The 16829-nt window shown below is 42.0% G+C and overlaps 1 protein-coding gene across 1 annotated transcript in view; it reads right to left on the reverse strand.

Annotated features, from left to right (window-relative positions):
• The window catches only part of MRAS (muscle RAS oncogene homolog), a 68691-nt gene extending 53896 nt beyond the window's left edge, over positions 1-14795 (reverse strand). Inside the window, exon 1 of the mRNA XM_060774182.2 lies at positions 14611-14795. The gene's annotated coding sequence lies outside the window, so the exon portion shown is untranslated. The remainder of the gene's footprint in view (positions 1-14610) is intronic.
• Between the last annotated feature and the right edge of the window lie 2034 nt (positions 14796-16829).

Below are 16829 nucleotides of genomic sequence, written 5' to 3' on the forward strand. Positions count from 1 at the left end.
CAAGGAGAAATCAATTGCTCTTTCACACTGAAGTTAGCATTCATGCCAAGATAGGGCTTTTGTGCCAACATAATTATGTATTTTTAAATAGCTTTGTGTAATGCCAGTTAAACATTCGTACATTACCACGCTTCTTAAGCACCTTAAGGCTACACATCTGTGCATACCTTCCCATCAATACTGCATTTAGTAGCAGCGTGGTGTGCTCTACCAGGTGGATGTGCATCATTCAGTGCTGCTTCAGGGACTTCTGATAGTTAAATTAGAAAGCAGTTATATCTGAAAGGGCAGAAGGTTGAGATGAAATAGATACATTTTTGACCATTTATGTAAATATTTTTTTGAATATTCTTCCCATCCCTAGTATAAAGAGAGGAACTGCTTTATATACATATGAAGGGTCAAGGAATTTTAAAGTACCAATTGTGTATCCAAATGTATATATTGTCCTAGTTTTTGGAGAAAAACAGATTCTGACCATTTGAAAGCTACACTGATTAAAGCTAGGATATGACATGTATTTGGCACATTGCTTTCCTCACATGATTGCTTTGTTATTTTAAAAATAAAAATTACTTTTGCTCAATCCAATAGTCAGCTACTCACCCCTTTAGTTATACCCTGACTTTCCTCTAAACTGGAATTCAAGGTGTCTTACAAAAAAAAAGAAGAGAGAGAATTACAGTTGGTTTTCTCATTTGCAGATTGAATCTGACAATTTGATTAATATTAATGAAGTGTCTAAAACAGTGGTTCCCAACCTGTGGTCCTTGGGTCCACAAAAACTAAAATATGGTCCACAGCTTCACCATTACTACACCGTTGCAACTAGAATGACTGGTCTCATGAAACCCTCTTATAGTGCTGGGGCTTATTAGATATGTTTTTCTGTAGGCAAGCAGATGGCGATTACTGGATGGCCTGGCATATGTTCTGTATCAGAAACTAGAGCTGATGTGGTCTATCCAATGCAATTTTCTGAGTCAGCATCCCAAATAACCAAACCAAATATAAAGTTGACCAAAAACTGATTTGTAACCCTTTTGGTACTAATGTTGGAGAGTGGTCCCTGGTCAAAGTGGTCCCTGGTCAAAAAAGGTTGGGAAGAACTGGTCTAGAAATATTATGTGCCCAGTGCCAAGAATCACAAGTTGACCATAGACTCATGATGGAGGAATTAGAGATATTTTTATTTTTCTGTGAATGTACGTCTCCTAATTCCTATGCACCTTTCCTACTCTCTACCGCAATCCCTCGGTTCTTTTTTCCTGGCTTGTCACTGCTAACAGGGACTGTGAGGCAGGAGATTCTTTGCCTGTTGCTCAAGGTGTTTTATTTTGTTGAATAATATCTCATCCATCTCACAATATGGAACCAAGGTGGTTTACTATAGAAGTTAAAACACAATACACCTAAAAGGAGGCATAATGGAAGGTTAAAAACATTTAAACAGTTATATTGAGAACATTAATTTACTACCATTTAGAAAGCAGTTAAAGCATAATCATAGTGATTAAAAAATTCAATACATCCCAGTTAAAAGACTTTTTGAAACAGCCGGTAAGCAATCAAAGCCCCAGGTCTTTGCTTGAGAAAATAGAGTACAGAGTGGGCCAACCAAGCCTTGCAGCAGAACAAATGTCAAAACTCGTGAACAGCCTCTGAAAATGCCTTCTTTCGTCCCCTTAGCAAACCTGCTTGTGATGGAGAGATGGAAAGCTCCACCTCGGGGTCTTCAAACTACAACGCTAAACCAGCCAACCTCTCCTGTGTAAATATTTGTGGTTGAGACTTCTGCATTCTCTACCTTTAAGCAATGCTGGTGATCCTGACCCAATTCCACCTCTGTGTCAAACCCAAGAGCTAATCTGCCACACCTTTGTCAATGATTCTATTACTTCCATGTCAGCTGAGTTACATGTGTACAACTCAGTGTGTACAAACATGATTAAAGGGGACAGTTAAATTTTTAAAGGTACAAAAGTATATATTTTTTAAAAAAACATTTACACACCTGTGTGACTGAAGACAAACAATAGCAATTGAATAGAAGTCTAATGTTAAACTACCACAAGATGAGGTGGTCATCAAAAGTAAGATCGCTTTTAAAAGGGAATTAGTTAGGTGTTCAAAGGTATTTTATTTTATTGAATTATATCTCATCCATCTTGCAACATGGAACCAAGGTGATTACAGTGTAAGTTTTTAAAAAGGCTACCCAGGCTCTACATGTCTTGATGGTTATGCACCCTTGCCTCCTGGACCAGAAGGAGCATACCTCTGCATAGAAGAAGCTGCTAAAGAAACAAGTGAGAATGGTGCCTCTGTTGCAGTGGTTCCTAACCTTTTTTTTTTTACCATGCACCACTTGACCAGGGCCCACCTTGATCAGGGACCACTCTCCAACATTAGTACCGAAAGCGTTACGAATCAGTTTTTGGTCAACTTTAGATTTGTTTTGGTTATTTGGGGTGCTGATTCAGAAAACTGCATTGGATAGACCACATCAGCTCTAGTTTCTAATACTGAACATAGGTTATCCAGTAGTCACTATCTGCTCACCCACTGAAAACCATATTTAATAAGACTTGGCACTATAAGAAGGTTTTGTGAGACCAGTTGCTCTCATTGCAGTGGTTTAGTAACAGCGAGTCTGTGGACCATATTTTAGTTCTTGCGGACCACGGGTTGGGAACCACTGCTCTATTGCCTCATGTCTTGCTTGTGGTCTTCCCTTTGGTATCTCATTGGCAACTGTGGAAAAAAGGATGCTAGGCCAGAAAAGACTTCATTGCGACTTATGATACACAGACAGAACTTTGCATTTGGATTAAACCCAATAGAATCCTTGAGATCAAAAACAGTACTGTAAGAAGGAGAGGCTTCTATTTACCATGGGGAAAAGAGTATACCAGGAGGAAAATGATTAGTATACAGAGGCCATAAGTACCATCAGCCTAAAAATGGGTATTGATGCCCCATAGAATGCTATGAGGTTTCAAATAAGCTAACTGCAGTTCTTGCTCCACGGGCCCCCTTCCCCCTATTAGTGGCTGTATCTTCAGCTAGGAAGCACACACGGCACACTGCCAGCTCTGCGCATGATTCATCATCTCCACGTTCCCCACTTACATCACAACGAGAGCTGCCAATTAAACACGCAAGTCTGTGTATGGTAGGGCAGCCAGCCAGCTGCCTGGCAGACGGAATTCATCAGGTTGGATTTCTTTTAAAAAAAATCTTTCTCTTGCGCCTCTTTAGCAGCTCCACCCTTGCACTGTTAACATTTCCACACTGATAAAGGAAACCTCTAATGAACAGAAGGGAGGGGGTTCTATTACCCATCCACCCCCTTTCACTTTTGTGAGGCTCCACCCGGATTCTTTTTTTTTTTAAGCATTAAAAGGAGAAAAAAAAACCCTCAGCAGCTTCATTTTGCCATGTTCATTTCCTCACTGAGTAAGTGAAATCAGCCTGCAAGCACATTGGTAAACAGAGACTGGGCTTCATGCCCTTCTTGAAGAGAAAAATGTCTTGGCATATGGGTGGGCACATCTGGGTTGTTGAAGGCTTTCACGGCCACAATCATTGGGGTGTTGTGTGGTTTCCGGGCTGTATGGCAGTGTTCTAGCAGCATTTTCTCCTGATCATTTGCCTGCATCTGCAGCTGACATCTTCAAGGATCCTCTAAATGCAGGCAAAACATCAGGAAAAAATGCTGCTGGAATATGGCTACACAGCCCTGAAACCACACAACACCCCACATCTGAGTCAACTGATAGACTTTTCACTGATTTGAAACTAAGATTTCTGTAGCGGGGGGGGGGGGGGGGGGGCTTGGGGGGCTTCAGCCCCCAACGAAATTCTCATGGTGGTCCACGAGAAGGCCTTACTGGTACATTATTTAAACTGTTATGTTTATTCATATCATTATCTGATCACCATGCTCAATATATCCCATATGCATGGGGGTATTGGGGTAACAATACAAAAGGTTTGCTAGGGTAGACCCGCTTTCACTCGACTCAGCCCCCCCTGAACCAAACTCAGCCCCCCCAAACCAAACTCAGCCCCCCCCCCCGAAAACAAAATCCTGGCTACAGGCCTGCTGTCTTGTAACTGTTCAACGGCAACAATAACCACATATCTTTTCCTCTCCTGAAACAATAAAAAAATGGGAATGGGGCTAAGGCGCCAATCTTTTGTATGCAAGAAAGCTATGAATTCAATTCTGGCAACAAAAACAAATTCCTGAGCTAAGTATGTGCTCAGAAGTATGGTTTACCCTTCTTTAATTCAAAATGTATGTTTGACTCCCATGAGCGTTGGTACTTGCTGTGAATAATAATTCCTGGATGGGGAGAGGAGTAATGCACAAACCCTTTGTGTTACATCCTAAAGGATGGAAGATTATGCCTCTGTACCATTGATATATCTTTTTCTCTTCATATTGTTTAGAGTGCAAAACTAATTTTGAAGTTTGATCAAAGCCATGTATGGCCAAACTAGACAATACTTTATCGTTGTACCTTTTTTCTCCTTTATATGTCTAGACTGCACAATAGAGGAGGTTGTCAATTATCATGTGCTTTCTTAGGTGGAAGGGGCATTTCAACAACAGTATTGGGTCATGGAAGATATTGCATTGATAGGAGGTCAGAGCATTTGGGAAGCAGGGGACACAGTGTTGATCCTTCCATCTGTTTTCAAGAATCTGATAACTTTACAGTGATTCTTTTTGGCCTGGTGCCGCTGTTGAATATTGAGTTTCAAAGTAACCTTCAGTTATCCACTTCACATTAACCAGACCTCATTCATCCAATTGTGGGTGAGTCAGAACTTCATCAAGGCTTGGGCTATTAATATGGATATGTGTGAGTGACCTGACACAGGAACCCATACCTGGTACTTGATGTAGCACCATCACAGATCCGAGCATTATAAGGACTCATTGTGATCCATAAAGATGCCTCTCCTCCTAAGCTTAGGGTCTGAGAGCCTGCAGCTGGGATTAGACCACAGTGACAGAGCAGATGAGGCATGCAAAAGGATCCTGTAACACTGTAGAGACTAATATAAAAAACAAAGTTGGTAGCATAAGCTTTTGTAGACTGAGGCCGTGTCTATGATTACCCGGATATTCCAGGGTAAACTATTCTGAAGCCATTTTGATCAGCCTGGGAATGTCCCGGAGCCCTTTTGGCATCCGGAAAGATGGCTGGTTGAGGCTGTTTTGGGGTTCCTACAGTCACTGTGTCACTGGCCAAAAGAAGCTCCCTCATGTAGGATTGCTGTCAGCATTGCTTCTCCTGGTCATATGGCCAGGCACCCTGTTGTGACCTCATTAGAAGTGACATTGCCAGGCCAGCAAGGCTCTGCAATAGAACTGTTTTTGTCAGCGATATAGTGGTGAGACTGTTGGGACATGTGGATGTTGGATTTGGTCATCACCTCAAAAAGACTTGGATCACTGTGGAACTTCCCTTACACTGAATTAACATCTGGATGCTGGTGCGAATCCAACCATATATTGTGTGATGTTCTGCAGCAGCAGAAAGGTAAGCCTATTTCCTTAGATGCAAGAGATGTTGTTACAAAACACACATCCTGCTGCATTGTGGCCACTCTGAGACAAACTATATGATTTATTTCTTTATTTCTCTCCCACCTTTTTTCCAATGTAGGGATTTAAGGTGGCAAACAGTAGAATGGCACAATAAAAATTAGAAACAGGGAAAATGGATAAAAAAAACAAAATTAAAAAAACCCATCTTATATGTCATGAAGCATAAAAACAATAAACGAAAATTTAAAACTACACCGCCCCACAAACTTCCACTCACATCATCCCCAGAAGTCTGCTTCTCATCATTCCCTAAACGCCTGATGTTAGTCTGTAACTTTAATTCAGGCATTAAAGCTGCTTTTTGGTGGACTTAAGAATATGGTGGCCTCCAAACATGGGAATGTTCCAGACACAGCTCTGGATAGTACTAGGATGGAGACTGCTGAAATACCAGATATATTAGGTTGTATTTCAGAGGAAATAACTGGCAAAATCATCCCACAGTATCCCTTGTCAAACTCTAGCCACTACCACCTCATCAGGCTACAAACCCCATGATTTAATAAGATACTGTCATGGCAACTACAGTAGAATTATATTAGGATTTTATTGTGTGAAAGGGTCATCAGCCTCAAAGAAAAGCTAGTGTTAGGCAAGTACTGCTTAGCCCATGGGTAGATAATTTGTGTGGCCCTCTAGATTTGTTGTCCCTTTTCCCCACAACCAGTGGTGATGGCTGCTGGGAGTTGCAGCTCAGTAAAATCTGTAGGACCAAAATTCCCTACCCTGACTTAACCCCTAGTATGTAGCCAGAGGTATTTATGCCAGTGGTTCTCAACCAGTGGGTCTCCAGGTGTTTTGGCCCACAACTCCCAGAAATCCCAGCCAGTTTAGCAGCTTAGGATTTCTGGGAGTTGAAGGCCAAAACATCTGGGGACCCACAGGTTGAGAACCACTGATTTATGCCTTGTGATCCTCATTATGGTTAAATTATTCTTATTCACAAAGAAGGAGCAAGAGCAAGGATGGCTAACCAAGCAGCAGTATCCACTTCCCATGATAATGATTACTCCTTTCCTGATTTTCCTTAATTGCATCTATCTTAAATCCACATTGATCTTTATACTCATTGCATTTTTCCTATTGGTTTGAAGTTAATGCTTTGGGAAGATTTGCTTTCAGAATCAAGACCTTACATGTTGTTTGTTTACATCTAGTAACACAGACTTTATGTCTGACACTGACTGTCTCCTTAAACCTAAATTAAAACCTTAAATTTACCAAGAAAGAGGTAGAAAAGAGTATATAGTAACAAAAAAGGAATGCAACATTTGAAAAATAAACAGTTCCTGTTCTGAAAGTGTTATTCCTATTTAATCGTGTGGTACTTACTTTGAAAGTAATAGTTATACTTTAGAAACTTCATTTTTGTGTCTGTCACAAACTATGTTGTATTTGTTGAAACTCTAATGAGATATTGAAAAACAATAGCAAAATGTGCTGCAGGGTGTCCCACAAAAACAAACTTTTTGTGGTTTAATAAACGTTTTCCATGTTTTTATGATAGCACCAATTAGGAAATGACATTTATAACTCAGAAACAAAAAATGTGTTACATAGTGTAATCATTAAAATTGAAGATAAAACACAGTTAAGGCATCCCACTCCTTCATAATGAAAAAAAAACTGGCATGAAGAACCAATTTCTTAATCCGAACTCAAGCGGATGAGGTGGACTTTACACTTCCAGAAAACTAATATGGCTGTTAGCCGCCTTGGATATGATTCATGGAAAGGTGAGATATAAATATTTATAATAAGCTCTCCCTTACTTCTGGGAAGACATTATACAATTTATAAGCAATTGCTGCAAAGGAAAGGTTGACTTCTCACTTTTAAAAATCTTAATCTGTTGTAAAGTGGAACAAAAATGCCCATCTCAATTTGGTCCCTTTCAAGCCAGTTGCGGGGATGATGGCAACTGTAGTCAATGACATATTGAAAGCATCCGGATGAGAGAGTTGGGACAGGCAACACAACCTCCTGTTCTTTTGACCTCGGTTGCCAAGGAGTTGAAATCTGAAAAGTTTCATTATTAGGGTCCACTAAACTAGACGGACAAACATGTAAGAACTATCTGCTTACTGAATAAGACATCTAACATTGTTTACAACCAAAATCTATGGGTTTTTAAAATTGAGTTTTACTGTTTGATTATTAGGAGGGCAGAAGTTTAAAGTTTGTTAAGTACTAATAGTAATGAGAAGTTCATGATAAATTTACTTTCGTGACTTCTGTGTGAGAAGCCAACTTTTGACCTGTTTTTTTCTTCTTCTGTGAGTCAGGGTGGTGATGGTGGGCAAGAGTGGATTAGTTTCCCCCCATTTTTTGTTATAGTTTTGTGTAGTTTTATTTGTTAGTATGTTTGTTTTGTGTATGCTATTCACTATATACAAATACACACACATATGAAAACAGGTTGACCAAACCAACCAAAACTTAAATACATATAGATACAGACAAATATACCAGACCAGAATTGGGAAGTCATAAACTATGCCTGTAAGAAAAATAAAAAAAAAATGAAATGCACACTCTTTATCAAACTAACATAGTTGTTACGAGGCTAAAGAGGATGCATGGAAACTAAGCATTTCACTGGAATAAGATTGGGTTAAAATGAAATAAACAACCTGTATTTCAAATAACCTATTCAGCTATGAGCTAATAAAAAAAGGAAAATAAAAAGAGAAAAAGGAGGGTGACATATGTGGCTCACAAACATATGTATATAGGGATAATACACAAGAAGGTTATCCTATGCTATCACCCCATTGTTTCTATGGGGACCTAGTGAATGGTCCAAGCTGACCCTGGGAAATTTGTTGAAGCCAAATTGCACACTTCAGCTCTGACTGTTGATGGTTGGCTATTGTGAACTGTAACTACAATAACTTCATTATTACCAGGGCTTTGGGGAATAAGAGGTGTGAGTTCTTATGAAGACTTCATTTGCTTGGAAGATTAACCACCTGTTACATTTTGCACTGTGATAAGGAAGTCTTGAATAGGGACAGTATTAATAATATGCCAGTCTGTGGAATACTCTTCCCTTAGAGGTTTGAATGTACAATTGGAGGTGGCTCAAACCTCACTGTGAAAATACAGAGCACTTCAAGTTATTCCATATTCATTTCTAAATACATTGCATATGGCTGGTAGGGAGATGCCACCTTTCTTCCAATGAAGCAGCAAGCTGGATGCAACATTGTGGTATCACAGAGAAACCACTCTTCCTCTATACAGGCAGCCCCAAAGTTATGAACAAGATAGGTTCTCTATGTTTGTTAAATTTGTTTGTAAGCCAGAACAGGTGCATTTTTAAGTGCAACTCCATATCCATATCCATATCCGTATCCGTATCTCTCTCTCTCTCTCTCTCTCTCTCTCTCTCTCTATATATATATATATATATGTATATATATAATCATCTTTGGATACCACAGGCAAGCATTAACACCCATGTAGTATTTGTTTTGCTGTCTGTGCCCCTGTTCAGAAAATTTCACCACACGTTCTGTCCCTGTGACAACTGGATTTTGAATAAAATGGCTTGTTGTGGAAACAAGGATTGATAAAGCTTCAGTTGAGACACCTATTCTCCAAGACAACTCTTTCAGGAGTGGATTTCTCTTCCTAGGGGTAGATTTCTCTCACTTTCTCTTGTTGCACCCCCATTCTTAACTGTGAGTCATGTATAAGTCGGATGTTCATAAGTCAGGGGATTGCCTGCATATGATTTGGGGGTGTAAGGTTTTGTCTAGAGGTGTGCACATCCCAGTTCCCACTTTCTTGGCTCACTTGGTGTAACTGATATGGGAGCATCCTTCTGGAGAACACCTTGCACCCAAACAAAGAACTAGGCAACCCACAAGTAACCAGTTATCTTGAGATATAAATATGTGATTTGTAGTTGTCTAAAGCAGCCTCCTCAGTTCTGTATTCATCTATAAATTGTTTGGCTACTACTGTCATGACAGAAACTCTTACAGGAGATGTAAAATCACAGAATCTTATGAGTTGGAAGGGCCATCTAGTCCAACTCTGTTGCACAGGAATACGCAACTAAAGCACTTTGGCAAGATACCCATCTGATCTCTGCTTAAAGATCTCCAAAGATGGAAAGCCCACTACCACCTTAGGCAGTCCAGTGAAAATATTCAAATGTGGACTTTCTTTTCTTGTGATTTTAATCCATTCATTCATGATGGCTATCATGTCACCTCTCGGTCTTCACTTACCCAAGCAAAACATACCCAGCTTCCTAAGTTGTTCCTCATAAGACTCAGTTCTCGGATATTTGATCTTATTTGAACTTTTTAATGTCTTTCTTGAACTGTGGTGTACAGAACTGCACACAGTTTTCCAAATAAGGCCAGTGGTGCTACTATTTTCATTCATCTGGACAATGGGCTCTTGTTGATACAGTCTACAACTGTGTTCACATATTTTGGCAACGCCACCAAAGGTATCGGTGTTTCTAAGGCCCCTTCCACACAGCTGTTTTTTCATATTATCTGCTTTGAACTGGAATATGTTAGGCGATCCTTCGTAGCCCAAGGATGATGGTTTTCTAGATGTGGTGTCTTGGCAGTGGGTCCATAGGTGGTTGTGGAGCCCTATTCTTGATCCACATGTTCTCCTGCAATGAAGACATCGGTTTCTGGGTGGAAGGCAGTCCTGGTCAGGGTTGGCTTGGTGCGCCTTCCTATAGGCATGTTTCTCCCTTTCACCTTCCATTTTTGCCTCTTTGAATTCTGCAGCACTGCTGGTCACAGCTGACCTCCAGTTAGAAGGGCCAGGTCTTCCAGTTCTCGGTGTCTATGCCACAGTTTTTAACGTTGGCTTTAAGCCCATCTTTAAATCTCTTTTCCTTTCCACCAACATTATGCTTCCCATTCTTGAGTTGGGAGTAGAGCAACTGCTTTGGGAGATAGTGGTCAGGCATTCAGACAATGTGGCCTGTCCAGCGGAGTTGATGGCGGAGGAGCATAGCTTCAGTGCTGGTGGTCTTTGCTTCTTCCAGCATGCTGATATTTGTCTGCCTGTCTTCCCAAGAGATTTGCAGGATTTTTCAGAGGCAACGCTGATGGAATAATTCAATTCCAGGAACTGCAATATATGGCAGTGTGGGCTCAAATATCCCAGTTCAAAGCAGAAATTGTGGGATTTTCTGCCTTGATATTCTGGGTTATATGGCTGTGTGGAAGGGCCCTAATATTCATACTCCATCCCTGTGATATTGTCTTAGCCAGCTTGGCCTGGGTGAGACTGACATAAATTGTGATTGACCCTCTAAAAGATGACACACATGGAGCAGCAAGACCATCTATTTTCCAATTCTTGGGATGCTGACCTTGTTCACCATCACACTGAACATTATTCCTCACAGATGGTGGCAATTTTTGTCCTTGCTCATTTATTAGTCCTCTGCCCTCTGGGGGCCATTCTTGACAGAGATCAATAGCATAAATGTTCAGTATAGGTCAATGTATGCTATGCACTGCAGAGGGGTGTGAAGTTTCACACTTTATACTCAAAGTATATGGTTTCAGGTTACTATGCCTGCAGTAAGGAAAACACAGACTCTTGCGCAAAATATTTCGCTTCTTGTCTATCTTCAAGAACATTCTGCATTGAAGTATTCATGGATGAATAAAGGAGGTTACAAAAGGGGGGTTTCAGTATCATGTCAACACAGCACATTCAATATTTGCAGGCTGAAAAGCCTGCAAATGCAATGAACAGAAATCAGCAAACAGTTAAGATTTCTTCACCATTTGCACTTTGCAGCTTTGTCTACAATGTACTGTGTGCTACCATGAAGTGGGTGAAATATTGTCGTGACAAAGCAATGACAGCTTCCATTCGGCAGACACACACCACTACAAGTGACGAAAGCATATGAAAAAGAAAGAACATGATGTACTCAGTTTTCTGTGTGGAAGTCCTATTTATGCCGGGAAAATGTCACAGAAAGCAGCCCCACAGTGTCACAAGCTGGCTGTGTGGCAAAGCAGTCACATGACTGTGTGTCAAAGAGCCAGCTCACGTGCTACTTTTTTTGGAGATGAAAAGTTCAGCCCAAGGTGATTCGTTTCTTTGTGAACTTTCAGACCAATAGCCATGTAAGTCCGTTACTTGCACCAAACATGAGTCATGTGGCCCTTTACAAAATCGAACTGATTTCTCATGGTGTCAGCTTTTGAGCATCACAATTTACTTCATTAGAAGCATTGAAAGACTAATCTTGTTTTATTTTCAAGCATTATCAACTATGGATCTAACTCACTGTTTTCCTTCTGAAGAGTAAACAGAGTGAGCTAATTTATTAAACCCATGCAACTCTGAAGAGTTGCCTTCTGTTTACAATTCCAGTATTGCTTCACTCCAAATACCGGAATCTGGACAACCTTAACTCCATTCATCAGTCATTCTATGTTGGTTCAGCCTTACTTAAGACAATGTGAATTGCCTTTGGAAGACTTGAACGCTCTCAGCAACTCAACTATTCATCTCTGTTTGGGATTCTCTTTACACACTTGTCATAGGTGTTCTTTCATACTTGCCTGGGCACTTGCTTACTATAATCAGCTCACCACATACTCTATACTAGCTATAGAGCAGGTATGGGCAAACTTCGGCCCTCGAGGTGTTTTGGACTTCAACTCCCACAATTCCTAACAGCCTACTGGCTGTTAGGAATTGTGGGAATTGAAGTCCAAAACACCTCGAGGGCCAAAGTTTGCCCATGCCTTCTATAGAGTATGCAAAGATGCACACTGTTAAAGCTAATTTTCATGAACATTAAGATATGAAGCTTTCTAGTTTTTGATTATTCAGCTCTCTGACAAGTAATTTTAAACTTGAGACATTTACCTTGGAGAGAGTGATCTTTTCAAAAGCAAAGGAGAAGCATACAGTTCTTGGGAAGTATTGTAAAAGGTTTTGTAAAAAGAAGAATCTTTGTAAAAGGTTTTTTAATCTCAGAAAAGAGACAGAGAACTACAGAGAGAAAGAGAAAGACATATTGGACCACTCTAACAACTACCATGTCAGACTACACAGAGAAGCCATTGAAATCCACAAGAAGCATGTGGACAATTTCAACAGAAAGGAGGAAACCATGAAAATGAACAAAATCTGGTTACCAGGATTAAAAAAAACCCTCTAAAATCAGGACAGCAAATAAAGAACAACACTCAAAACAGGGAAATTCCAGATGCTAATCAATCTGGGCCAGCTAACACCTCCCAACAAAGGATCTCCCAGACAGCAACCAACCAGTCTTTGAAGCTGCAAGGGCATTCAATGCTAAGGTGATCAATTGCAGAATTCACACTTGCTTCAAGCAAAGAGTTCTTTCTCTCATCCTGGACATTCCACAAGTATATAAACCCCACTTGTCTAGTCTTCAACAAACCTCATAACTGAGGATGCCTGCCATAAATTTGGGCAAAATATTGGGAGAGAATGCTTCTGGAACATGGCCATACAGCCCAGAAAACTCACAGCAACCCAGTGATTCCAGCCATGAAAGCCTTCAATAACACATTGAGGCAAGTGTGAATGCTGCAACTGTATGTGTTTTTGGAAGGTAAAGGTAAAAGTTTTCCCCTGATATTAAGTCTAGTTGGTGCTCGTCTCCATTTCTAAGCTGAAGAACTAACGTTGTCCATAAACACCTCCAAGATCATGTGGATGGCATGATTGCACGGAGCACAGTTACCTTCCTGCCAGAGCGGTACCTATTTTTCTACTTACATTTGCATGTTTTCGAACTGCTAGATTGGTACAAGCCGGGGTATTTGCAGACGTCACTCCACTCCCTGGATTTGAACTGCTGACCTTTCAGTCAGCAAGTTCAGCAGCTCAGTGGTTTAACCTGCTGCACCATCAGGGGTTCCTTTTTGAAAAGCATGCTTTTATAAGGAATTTGCAAGCCAATATCTGTCATGGAAGCAGAAAGCTCAAATATATAGATAGAGCAAGCCACCAAGTCCACAATAAGCTTATTTTTGGGGAAGTCACATTAAACTCTGCTGCGCTCAGTTTTGAGCAAACGCAGAAAGAAAAGACAGAACTCCAGAGCATGCTGGCTGTGACAGAAAAGTTCACTGGAAAAAGAAAGTGGGATTTTCTTGCTTCTCAACAGACTTCTCTCTAGTCACTCTTACAAAGGGTAAAACATTATATATTTCCCAATATCAATGGCATTACCCAAATGTGAACTTGCATTGGCAAAGTTCCTTCAAGTAACACACTGCGGTCTCTCTCTCTTTCTCTTTCTCTCTCTCTCTCACTCTGGGAAGGAAATGAACTCTGTGACGCTGACCAGACAAGGAGGAAGAAATCTGCAGTTTGGGAAGGAGGCTCCCAAAGGGTGGCAGCTCTGCCATCTGTGGCTGCAGAAGCAGTGGAAAGTTTGGAGGACCCTCTTGGCAAGCGGATGCAGGGCAAGCCTTGGGCTTTGCAGGGATGCCTGGTGGCTCATGTGTTCCCACCAACTACTGCTTGTCAAACGTCTAGGCTACTAACAGTACCAACCACCCATACTTGAGGGTTTCATAGAATCCTAGAGTTGGAAGAGATCTCGTGGGCCATCCAGTCCAACCCCCTGCCAAGAAGCAGGAAAATCACATTCAAAGCACTACCGACAGATGGCCACCCACCCTCTGCTTCAAAGCCGCCAAAGAAGGAGCCTCCACCACATTCCAAACACTTAGTGATTCCTAAACAAGAGCCCCTCCAAGCACGTGTCCTTTGCACCCCCCCCCCAATTCTTGCCTCTGATCCACTGCTAACCTTGTGACAGTCTCCCAAAAGTGCCACCCAAAAGGGAAAGAGCCACAGGTGACCCCAAAAGATGGCATTCCAGACTGAGAGACAAGGGTGCAGGAGTCCAACCCCACCACCCCTCTCCATACATCTTTCTATAGGTGTGTTTAAAAACCAGCTCTCACTCAGCAGCCAAAGCCACTCACCCTTGATCCCAAGTCTTCAGAGTGAGCTTTGTCCTCCTTGGACAAGCTCTCCGGGGCTGGAGCGCCTTGCTCTTCCAAGCCCATCCACCTCCTTAGGAGAAGGAGAAGGAGAAAGAGAAGGAGAAGGAGAAGAAGGCAAGCAAGTCAAAGGCGCCCCCGCCAGCCAGCCAGCCAGCCAGCCAGCCAGCCAGGCAGGCACTCCCTCCCTCTCTCTGCCTTCCTCCCGTCCCTCGTCCTTTTCTGGCCAATCAGAGTCCAGCTTTGCTTTCTTAAAGGCACAGCAGCCTTCCCCCCTCCAGCCCAGCGCGCAAAGCAGGAGGCATTGGTGTCTGAGGTTGCCTATACAGAGCCGGCCAACACTGGGCTTCATTTCCCCTCAACGTCCACCCGAAAGAGAGGCACCCTCCGCCGCTTGCTGTCTTTGCCTTGGGTTTCATAAGGAAGGGAAACGGAGTCAGAGAAGCTCTTCTTTCTCTTTTCCCCAAAGAAGCGAGGCTCAGCCTCCTCCGAGAAAATGGTCCGGTCCGGTCCAAGCCCCCCTCCCCTGCTCCGACGGGCTCCTTAAGGTGGACCTTGCGTGATCTGGAGACCCCTTGGCGAGGACGAGCCTCCGCCGGGCTTCCTTGGGGCTCCCAGCCTCTGGTGGTGGTTGCCTAGTTGGGCGAGACCAAGGCCCTTGTGGGGCAAAGGCTGCCGGAGAAACAAGGGCTGGGTCCCCTTGGACTTGCCTTGGAGTCTTTTCTCATTGAGAGCTTTCAGAGCAAGGCAATGGCCAAGTAGGGAGAAAAGCCCAGTGATTTCAAAGACAGCCAAGAAACCAGAAAGACAAAAACCCAAGGAATTTAGCAATTTCCTAACAATATTTATTTATTTATTTATTTATTACATTTATATGCCACCCTTCTCACTCCGAAGGGGACTCAGAGCAGCTTACAAGATATATATACATACAATATATTATACAGGGTTAGTCAAAATGAATAGGCCAATATACAATACAATTAATTTTCTTATTGGCCTATTCATTTTGACTAACCCTGTATTATTAGCATAGTACATTGATTATAGGAGCTCCCAGTGGCACAGTGGCAAAAGCTCTGAGCTTCTGAACTTGCTGATCGAAAGGTCATAGGTTCAAATCCGTGGAGCGGCATGAGCTCCCACTGTTAGCCCCAGCTTCTGCCAACCTAGCTTCTGCCAACCTAGCAATTCAAAAACATGCAAATGTGAGTAGATCAATAGGTACCACTCAGGCGGGAAGGTAACGGCGCTCCATGCAGTCATGCTGGCCACATGACCTTGGAGATGTCTACAGACAACGCCGGCTCTTCAGTTTAGAAATGGAGATGAGCACCAACCTCCAGAGTCGGACACAACTGGACTTAATGTCAGGGAAAAACCTTTACTTTACCTACTTAGATTATGTGTTATACTGTAGACCAGTGGTTCTCATCCTGTGGGTCCCCGGATGTTTTGGCCTTCAAATCCCAGAAATCCTAACAGCTGGTGAACTGGCTGGGATTTCAGGAGTTGTAGGACAAAACAACTGGGGACCCAGAGGTTGAGAACCACTGCTGTAGGCAGTGACTCCTCCAACTAAAATACAATTGAAGCTGTAAGCCCATTCAATGCTAGCCAAGGTGGCCAATGGTAACATTCACACTTGCCTCCAACAGATAAGATTTCTTTCTCCCACTCTGGACATTCCACAGATACATTAAACCCCCCCCCCCACCTTGCCTAGTTTCCAAAACACCTCACAACCTCTGAGGATGCCTGCCATAGATGTGGGCGAAACGTCAGGAATGAATGCTTCTGGAACATGGCCATACAGCCCAGAAAACTCACAGCATCCCATCCCTTGTCTTATTTATCTATAGCAGTGTTTCTCAACCTTTGTAATGCTGAGACCTCTTAATATTTTTCCTCATGTTTGGTGACAACCCAACCATAAAATTATTTTTGTCGCTACTTCGTAACTGTAATTTTGCTACTGTTATGAATTGTAATATAAATTTCTGGTCTGTAAGATGTATTTTCATTCACTGGACCAAATTTGGCACAAATACCCGATTGAATACTGGTGAGGTTGCAGGGGGGATTGATTTTGTCATTTGGGAGTTGTAGTTGTTTGGATTTGTAGTTCGCTTACCATCAAAGAGCATTCTGAACTCCACCAATGATGGAATTGATCCAAACTTGGCACACAGAATTCCCGT

Source organism: Anolis sagrei, chromosome 1, assembly GCF_037176765.1.
Source record: "Anolis sagrei isolate rAnoSag1 chromosome 1, rAnoSag1.mat, whole genome shotgun sequence".
NCBI lineage: Eukaryota > Metazoa > Chordata > Lepidosauria > Squamata > Dactyloidae > Anolis > Anolis sagrei.